The sequence below is a fragment of the Gorilla gorilla genome, chromosome 18 (assembly GCF_029281585.2).
Source record: "Gorilla gorilla gorilla isolate KB3781 chromosome 18, NHGRI_mGorGor1-v2.1_pri, whole genome shotgun sequence".
Taxonomy (NCBI): Eukaryota; Metazoa; Chordata; class Mammalia; order Primates; family Hominidae; genus Gorilla; species Gorilla gorilla.
This window is the reverse complement of record NC_073242.2, coordinates 117,387,498-117,397,313: the sequence shown is the minus strand read 5'-3', so window position 1 is coordinate 117,397,313 and position 9,816 is coordinate 117,387,498. Positions and strand designations below refer to the sequence as shown.

At 45.5% G+C, this 9,816-nt stretch overlaps 1 long non-coding RNA gene across 1 annotated transcript in view; it reads right to left on the bottom strand.

Moving 5' to 3' along the window:
- Positions 1-3,650: 3,650 nt before the first annotated feature.
- LOC129527404 (uncharacterized) overlaps positions 3,651-9,816 on the bottom strand; it is a 54,961-nt gene continuing 48,795 nt past the window's right edge. The window contains exon 3 of the long non-coding RNA XR_010131614.1: positions 3,651-4,657. This is a non-coding gene — a long non-coding RNA (uncharacterized lncRNA). The remainder of the gene's footprint in view (positions 4,658-9,816) is intronic.

The following is a 9,816-nucleotide window of genomic DNA, read 5'->3' as shown; positions in this document are numbered from 1 at the left end:
CTGCCCCTAAAGATCTGGAAAAATGGATTTCAGTCTCATTCAGGGAAATGTTCAGGAATTTTCTGAAAAGACAAACCGTACGGTAAAATGTGGTGATTGCCTTCCTGGGGCCTGTGCATGTGGGTGGATGTTTGATGCCAAGAACTGGGTCAAAAGTAAAGATCTTGGCTATGGAAGGTGAAGAATGTGCACTGCCCCGTGGCGACCGCATCAGCATCCCTGGGGCCCCAGTCTCTGCAGATTCCGATTGTACCTGGTAACCTGGTCCACCCCTGACCTTTCCCACCTCAGAAAATGGCATCTCCACGGAACCAAACGCTCAAAGTTGCCCCAAGTCTCCTGTTTTGGTCACTTCCCTTCCCCATCCATCAGAAAACACTGCCGGTTCCACCATGAGAATCTATCTTGGATCCACCCCTTCCCATCAACTCCCGCTACCTCGTGGACAGGCCCCCTCGCCTTCCCTGTGCTAGTTCAGTCCCCTCCTCATTGGTGCCTGACCCTTCTGAACCTCCTCTGCCCAGTCCATTCTCACACGAAAGCAAGAGATCATCTTAAAATATAGTCAGGTCTGGTTCCTCCTCTGCTCAAAATCCCACAACGAGTCAAAGCCAAATTCCCACAATGTCTATAATGATGGTTCTCAAATGCTTTCCCCAGGGGACATTTGGCAGTGTCTAGAGGCAGTTTTGGTTGTCACAAACGGGGAGCGGGGGATGCTACTGGAATCTGGTGGGTAGAGGCCAGGGGTGCTGCTAAACATCCTACAACACACAAGACAGCACCACCACAGAGAAGCAGCCAGCCTAATATGCCAACAGTGACAAAGCTGGGGAGGCTTGACACATTCCAGGCAGACAGCTGTCATTTGCTGTCTGCCTGCAATAGTGAATGGGGTGGGGCATTCTTGTGTAATCTGACAGAAAGTGGCCAAACTTATTTGTTCTTATCTTTGCCATCTCTACTGCATGTAGGAGGGGCCAGGAAAGATGATTGCTTTCAGTTAGGAATGCATTGAGCTGCAACTAAAAACTCAACTGTGACTTGAACAAATCTATGCATCAGTGCTTTTTTTAAATATATATATATATATATACTTTTTCCCCATATAAATGCTTGGAGATACTTCAGGCCCATTATGCTCACCTGAAAGTGTCATCATGGATCCATGTCCTTGGGACTTCCTGCCCTGCCATCCTTGACACTTGACCATCATGGTCCTTGTCACTGGATGGATTCAACAATCCAGGCATGAGGAAGGGAAAGGGGGAGGAGCACAAGACCAGCCACGTCTTTCTCTTTTTAAAATGTGTTTCCAAAATCTCCACCCAGTTGCTTCCACTAATGAGACTCTCTGGAAAATATAGATTTCAGTTTTGCTATCCTAAACAAAACCCCTTAGTGAAAATATCAGGAGGGAACCATCAGCATTTGAGATGCTTCACAAACACTGCCTACAGCCAAAAGAGCACTTTATGGGCTTCTGGTTAAGATGAACTTGTTCTTTCTTGAGGTCCTCTCACTCTGTCTGTGGAACCATTCTCCTCCTGGTCAGCTTGCCTCTAAAACTCAGCATCACATGGTCAGTGCTTAGTAAGAATACATCTTTTTCCTGAAGGAAAAACTTCATCATAGAAATGCAAGGTTACAACAGATCCTCACGGTCACCCACTTTTCCTAGGTAACATCTCGGATCAGCATTTACCTAAAATACTTCCAGTAATGGGGACTCACCAACTTAAAAGACATCTCCAACCTCAGGGGAATCTCTGTTTCTTCATATCCAGCTAGAATTTTCCAACCTTGATCTCCACTTATTGCCTCCAGTTCCATCCTTGAGGAGATATAATCTTCACTGGTCCCAGGTTACAGAAGCCCAGGATGGTTAATGGCCCTGGAGGGATGCCGTCCGTAGTTTACATTTGAGGACACTGAGGTGCTGGCTGTGAGCTTCAGATGTAGACTTCTTGGTAATTGAGTGTTCTTTCTACTAAAATCATAGAGGACAAGGGCAGACCACACCCTACCCATCTCCAGACGTTCACACTATAGCAGAGCAGGGTCTTGGCGCAAGTTCGCAGCCCACACATGTACTGCACCCTACTGTGGCCTGGAATGAGGCTTGGTCTTGGGCTACATTTATGAAAAACACAGGTCCTGACTTGGTGGGATCCCCAGCCTGGTTGGCAAGGATGATGAGTATGGCAGGTGAGCTGGGTGCTTTGAGAACATGGTGTAAGTGGATGTAGTCTGGCCTGGGGGCATCACAGAGGGCTTCCTGGAGTCAGTGACGCAGTTTGTGTCCACAACCTCCCCTTACTAAGGATATGATGACACCCTGTGCTTCCAACCAGGGGCTCAACTCTTACGATTCCTACTGGGGTATTCCTGCATGCAATCTTCCCAGAGGTGATCGGAAGAAGGTGGCCTGAGATGGCACCCTTATAGGTGAGAAATGTTCTAAATCTAGACAGTTGTGATGGTTGCCCAACTCTCAGAATATGCTAAGAACCATGGCATTGTGCTCTTTAAATGGGAGTATGTTATAGTGTGTGAATCATATCCCAATAAAGATGTGTTTAAAAATTTTTTTTTTTTTTTAGATAGGGTCTTGCTTGCTCTGTTGCCCTGGCTGGAGTGCAGTGGCAGCCTTGATCTCCTGGACTCAATAGATCCTCCCATCTCAGCCTCCCGAGCAGCTGGGACTACAGGGGGATGCTACCACACCCAGCTAATTTTTGTATTCTTTATAGAGATGGGGTCTCACTATGTTACCCAGGCTGGTCTTGAACTCCTGGGTTAAAGCAATGCTTTTGTCTCAGCCTCCCAAAGTGCCGGGATTATAGGCATGAGCCAGCATGCCTGGCCAAGATTTTATTCTCTAATCCACACCTGTTTAACTCACAAAACCCAGCCGTGTTCATTCTGCCCAGTGGTGGTCTCTCTGGGAGTGGACAACTCAAGCCCCTGCAGTGGAGCCCCTCACTCCGAGCTCTGCTCATCTCTTTCCCATCAATTAGCAACTTGGCCATCACCTCCTCCACCCACGAGAACCCCTGTACTCCTCTGATAGCCTCACAGATTATTTGGAGGCGATGCTGGGGACATTTGGACAGCAGTCAATTCTCTTTTCTGCTCCAAGTGTGGTCCTGGACCAGCAGCGCCAGCATCCCCGGCTGGGGGTGGGGGTGGGGGCGGGGGTTAAAAATGCAGAACCCCAGGCCCCACGCTTGATATGCTGAATCAGAATCTTCATTTTAAGCAGCTCCCCAAGCGGTTGGAATGTACATGAAAGCTGGGGAAGCCTCACTCCAGGGAGCCTCTTCTCAAACCAGGCTGCACACTGGGACCTTTAAGGAATAGACGTGGGACTCCTACCTCCAGAGACTGGGGTTTCATTGCTTTGGGGACATCCCCTGTATGGCAAAGTGGAAACAGTCCCCAGGTGATTCTACCATGCAGCCTAGGTTGAGAAGCCCTGATGTGGTGCACACAGAAGTTTTGCTTTACATGGTTATTTTGTCTAAAGCCAAAGTGGTTCATTAATCCTCATGTTGTCTCCACCCGTCAAAACCCAGCCTGACAAATCCCTGGCGCAGGTCTCCCCCTCACAACACCGGCTCACTCATGTCATTTCATCTTCACCGAGCAATCTCTGCCCGCCATTGTTAAACTTGGCCCTGGCCACACTTGGGTTCACGGCGATTGTCCAAATACTGAACTTCAAACAAACAGAAAGAAAATAACACTTGCTAATCGTTTGTGATAAGCTGCCTTTATCAGCCCCCTTTGCTCCCGGTTCGCACGGCTGGTCAGATGGCTCTCGGTGACATGCCGTGCGTAAACACCACCTGTTTGTGCAGGATGACACTGGGCTGCTCCTGCTACTGGTGTTATCGCGAGGAAGCACTAGGTTGGGTGTGTGAGCATTTGGATGAAGCTCGGAGAGTATGATAACAGTGCATTGGACCTGCCCCAGGGGTAGCTGAATCACAGCCTCGGGACTTTGTTGAGACCCACTGGGTTGTTGCTTCCTGGAAGGTAGATCGCTGAGAAAGGGACTTTCACTTCTTCCTGCCTCGGTGGCTCCCTTTCCAGTGTCTAGACTTTGCGTTCACAATGGCAAGGGCCTTCCGGATTCCATTCTCTATTTGCTGCCAGTTTCCAAAGCTGCATATCTAAATTGGGATTTCCTGGATTCCCAGAGTCTTGGGTTGGAAGGGGCCGTTTTTGGGCGAGTGGTCAGAATGCACTGTCTGAAACCAAGCTGTCCACTCTCCCTGCCGCGTCTGAGCCTTATGTGCTGGGACGTATGTCTGAGAAGAGAAAGGTTGCTTCTCATTTCCAGGGTGCCTTTAGGAGTGATGTTGTGCAATGGTGGCGGCAGCCTTTGCCATCATTCTCTGGGTTTCGCTCTGTAGAGCTGGTCTGCAAGTTCTCTGAGATGGTGGAGAGTCTAGAGCTCTTTCTCCTCGTGCCTTAAGGTGCATTTGAGTCCCCCGGGATCTCATTAAACTGCAAATTCCGGTTCTCTGTGTCTGGGGTGGGCCTGGGATTCTGATTTCTGACAAATTCCGGGTGATGCTGCTGCTGTTGCTGCTGCTGTGGGGATGACACCTTAGTCGGGAGAGAGATCCCAGACTTCATTTTCTTGAGGCTGAAATCAAAGAGAGAGGAGTCAATGTGTCCCTTTCCCACCTGTCATTCTTTGAAGACTCCAGGTTCTTGTTTGGGCTCCAGCTAAGGGTGGATGGGCTGTGAAAAGGGTTACAGTGATGGTTCCCTAGGTTGGTGACTGTCAACGAGCCATACCTGCAGGGATTCCCAGCCCTGCCACAGTCCCCTCTCCTTGAATCCAGCTGGGATTATGACCCACTTTGACTAATAAAAGGGCTGGCAGGGGGCTGTGCCCATTCCAAGTCTCTATTTTAAGAGGTCCTAGAAGCTTCTGCTTTTGCACTGTGGGACCCAGTTACTTGCAGAGGCTAAGGCAGGAGGATCATTTGAACCTAGGAGTTCAAAGCTGCTGTGAGCTATGGATTGCACCACTGCACTCTAGCCTGGGCAACAGAGCAAGACCCTATCTCCAAAAACTAAAATAAAAGAAGAAAAGAAAAAGATAAAAAAATCAGTAACATAAGCTTCCACTTTAAGAAACTAGAGAAAGAAGAGAAATTCAAGCCTAAAGCCAGCAGAAGAAAAAAATAATAAAAAATTGAGCAGAAATCAAGGCAATTGAAAACAGGAGAACAACAGGGACAATCCGTAAAACCTGCAGGGATCCTTTGGAAAGATTCAGTGCAACTGATCAACTCCTAGCCAGGCAAACAAAAAGAAAAAGAGAGAAGGCACAAATTACCAATATCAGAAAGGAAAATGAGGTCATTACTCTTGATCCAGTGGCCACTGCTGGGATAAAAGGAATAATGCAAGCAACTCATTACCCACAGATTTGACAACTTAGGTGAAATGGACCAAGTACCTTGAAAGATAGGAACTGCCAGGAGAGGCAGCAGAGCCCGATTAAGGCCCCAGAATGGAAACAGTGTCATTTCCATCATTCTATTGGTCAAAGCAGTCACAGGACCTGCCCACGCCAGGTTCAAAAGGGAAGACAGGCAAGGTCTTCCTGCAGAGGGGCTTATGGGGTGGGTCATATTGCTGTGTTCCTCTCTGGGAAATCCAACCCACCACACTTAGGTTTCTCTTCTTCCAGGAAGCCCTCCTGATCACTCCTCCAGGACCCTCCCCTATCTTGGTCATAGAAACGTTTAGTAATATCTATGAAATCAGCATTTCTTAGCCTTGGCTGCATGATAATATTGTCTGGGGAACTTTTGACAAATACCCACACCTGGACCCTGCTTCCTGCGATCCTAACCTCATTGGTCTGTGGTGAGGCTAACGTGACTTTCGGAAGCTTCCTAGGCAATTCTGTGTGCAGCCAGGGCTAAGAAGAAATGAATGAATGAATTTACAAGTGATTCGCTGAAATGGAGTATCCTGGCTAAACATTACAAGCACAGCAATTTAGAAAATCAATATTTACAAACTAAATACTGATAAAGCAGCCTAGTGGGAAAACAACAGGAAGACATGAATAGCATAAGAAAATAAAAATACAGAAGGAGGAGGAGAGAGGGGAGGTAAATGACGGAAAGACCATCACAATGGGAGATTTTGTTGTCAAGTGAGAAGGACGATGAAAAATGAAAAACTATGGTGGAGCCTCAGCCTCTGAACCGAGTTAAAAGTAAAAAGGGCAAATGTTCCCCCCAAAACAGGGCCCTTGGAGGGTTGCGCTTCTTCCTTAATAGTATTATTTAAAGTTCATAATAGACACAGAAAAATCTGTGTTCAGCAAGTATATTTTTTCCTGCCTACTAAAGTAGCAAACAATTTAAAAATATGTCAAGATGCTTCATAACATTTTCTTTAGAACTGGCCAACTAAAACATTTCTGTATGAGAGATGCAGTGTGTACGGACGCAAACACATGCACACAGAGTCTGTTAGGATATGAGAGTTCATCTGGAGAGAAGTCCCTCATAGCTTGCCCCAGGGCTCTGCACTTCGCCTTTGCTACTCACTCTTTTTATAAAAACTTGGCTGAGGCCAGGTGTGCTGGCTCACATCTATCATCCCAACACTTTGGGAGGCTGAGGCGGGCAGATCACGAGGTCAGGAGCTTGAGATCAGCCTGACCAACACAGTGAAACCCCGTCTCTACTAAAAATACAAAAAAAAATCAGCCAGGCATGGTGGCATGCATCTGTAGTACCAGCTACTCAGGAGGCTGAGGCAGGATAATTGCTTGAACCCAGGAGGTGGAAGTTGCAGTGAGCTGACATCGTGCCACCGCACTCCAGCCTGGGGGACAGAGCAAGACTTCATCTTGGAAAACAAAACAACAACAACAAAAACAAACAAATAAACAAAAAACTTGGCTGAAGACAGACTATTGCATCAAACTGTAAGATTCACAAAACTCAGAAGAAAATCCGTGAAATGGGTGAGAAAGGTAATGATTCAAGAGATGGTAGCCAGTTGTGCCCAGTGCATTTATAAAAGTCCACAACTTAGGACCTGGCATTTAAGAGGTGCTTCATAAATGTTTATCAAATAAGGAATTTCAGTAAGTTGAAATGAAGGGCTCAGACTTCCACAGAGACAAATGTACAGACCTTCATCTACATCTAAAATCTGATTGCACTAGCACAGAATGCAGATGACCTATGTTTAAATCAAATATTTTTTAAAAAGCAACTGTGAGTGTTTAACTAGCAACAAATTTATTCTGAGCAAAGACTGGGCTGTGGCTGCTATGAGAACGACTCCTATCCTAGCACAGCTTCCTAGACCTCTAGTGTCCCCAGTGGGCCCTGGGCAGCTACAGAACATACCCAGGTGTTGTACTGTTTTCCAGGCAGTGTCTTTAAAAGAATGGTCTCCTGGATGTCCACAGAGAAAGGTGATGTGGAGAGAGACCTCACCTGTGCACTGAGGCGTTAATACTTTTCATAAGAAAAAGATAATAAAAAGTTGGGCAGAAATCAAGGTAATTGAAAACAGGAGAACAACAGAGACAGTCCATAAAACCTGCAGAGATCTTTTGGAAAGCTCAATGCAATTGATCAACTTCTAGCTGGGCTAACAGAGAGAAAAAGAGAGAAGACACAAATTACCAATATCAGAAAGGAGGTCATTACTCTTGATCCTATGGCCACTAATGGGATAAAAGGAATATCCATTCATTCCTTTTATTCCACTGAATAAAACATTCAGTGAATGTTTTTCCCTGGCATGGGAACATCTCAGCTTGGGAAGCCCGTGGTGAAGGGAACAGAGAACGTCTTCACATACGTGAAGTGTTTCATGCAAAGGGAGTGGACTTACCTTTTGTACATCTGGAGAAGAGAATAGCAACTTAGAATACAAAGCTTCAGGGAAGAGTGGACTCAATAAGAAAGAAGTGCTGTCTCCCTTAAAATTTTGAAATTCTGGCCGGGCACGGTGGTTCACGCATGTAATCCCAGGATTTTGGGAGGCGGAGGTGGGTGGATCACCTGAGGTCAGGAGTTTGAGTCCAGCCTGGCCAACATGGTGAAACCCTGTTTCTACTAAAAATACAAAAATTAGCTGGGCTTGCTGGCAGGCACCTGTAATCCCAGCTACTTGAGAGGCTGAGGCTGGAGAATCGCTTGAACCTGCGAGGTGGAGGCTGCAGTGAGCCGAGATGGCACCTCTGCACACTCCAGCCTGGGCAACAAGAGCAAAACTCCAACTCAAAAAAAAAAAAAAAAAAAAAAAAAAAAGAAAAGAAATACTGCAAGCATACAGATGAGTACAGAGAATAAAGTGACCAATAATCATGTATTTATCAAACAGCTTGAGCCAATATTACTGTTTTGCCATTGTTTATTCCCTTACGATTTAAGACATAAGAAACATTGCAGATGTATTTGAAATCATTTCTGTTCTTCTCCCTGGCCCTGTGGTCCTCTCTTCCTTTCTGATCATTAACCACAAACCTGATTTCAATGTTCACCGTGCCCATGCATGTCTTTACATCTAGGCCACAAGTGTATTCATCCATAAACAATGTGGAATGGTGTTTGTTTTGCATGCTTTTATACTCTTTATAAATACTTTCTAATTGCACATTTCATTCTGCAAATTTCCTTGCTTGCATATCGCGATGCTTCCAGATTTATTCTTGGTGATATTGTAGCTCTATTGTTTCCATTGGCCACTGTAGAATGTGCCACTGGGCAAATAAACCCTGATTTAATTATCCACACTCCTGTCGATGGACCTTTGTATTGTTTCAGACTTTTTGCTGCTGCAAACACATGAGCAGTGGGCACTCCTGGGCATGGATGAAAGTTGCTCTGGGGCAAGTCCTGTAAGTGCCGTCCCAGGTGGAGGGTCGGTGCATGACGGACTTTAGGCAAGACTGACATTGGTTTTCCAGAGTGGTTGTGCCAACTTCCAAATCTCACAGAGAGTGTGATCCACAACCCTCTTCTCAGCTTCATTTCTGCCAAATTATTGAATGAGTGGAAAATTGTACCTCATTTTGGTTATGATTGGCATTTCCCTGCCTGCTGGTGTTATGGTATGGTTTTCTCTTTTGTAAATAGTGTGTTCATATCTTCTATCCTTTTTTTCTGATGTGTTGTTTTTCATTTCTTATTGATCTGTTGGAGTTCTTTATATATAGTTTGAATCCTAATTCTTTGCCACGTGTATACATTGCAAATATTTTCCAGCACATGAATTACCTCTTCACTTTATTTAGTATGTAGTAATGCTAAATTTTCAACAGCATCATCCCTGACAATATCGTCCTTTGGGGCTTATGAGTTTTGAATCTTGTTTCTAACATTCTTCTTTGCCCCAATATCATAAAGAGAGTCTCCTACATTTTCCTCTAGAGGATTTAAAACATTGCTTTAGGCATTTGTAGATTTTTAATTATCTGGAAATTATTTTTGTAGATGATCTAAACTAAGAATCTAATTTGTTGATCCTGTTAGAGAACCAATTTCCCCAGGACTATTTATTTAAAAGCCCAGCATTTAGCCCATTGGTTTATAAAGCTACCTCTTCCACAGGCCAAGTTTCCCACTCTCTCCCAACCCGATTCTGTCATAATTCTTAGGGATTCACCCCAGACTCTGAGATCCTAGACATCTCTTCCAACGCTCTCCTCCTGACACTGCCTCATTTATTCCTTCCATGGTCAAATCAAGACCACGAGGTTACCATTAACTGTAACCCCTTCAGTTCCAAACAGCTCATAGCCAACTACAG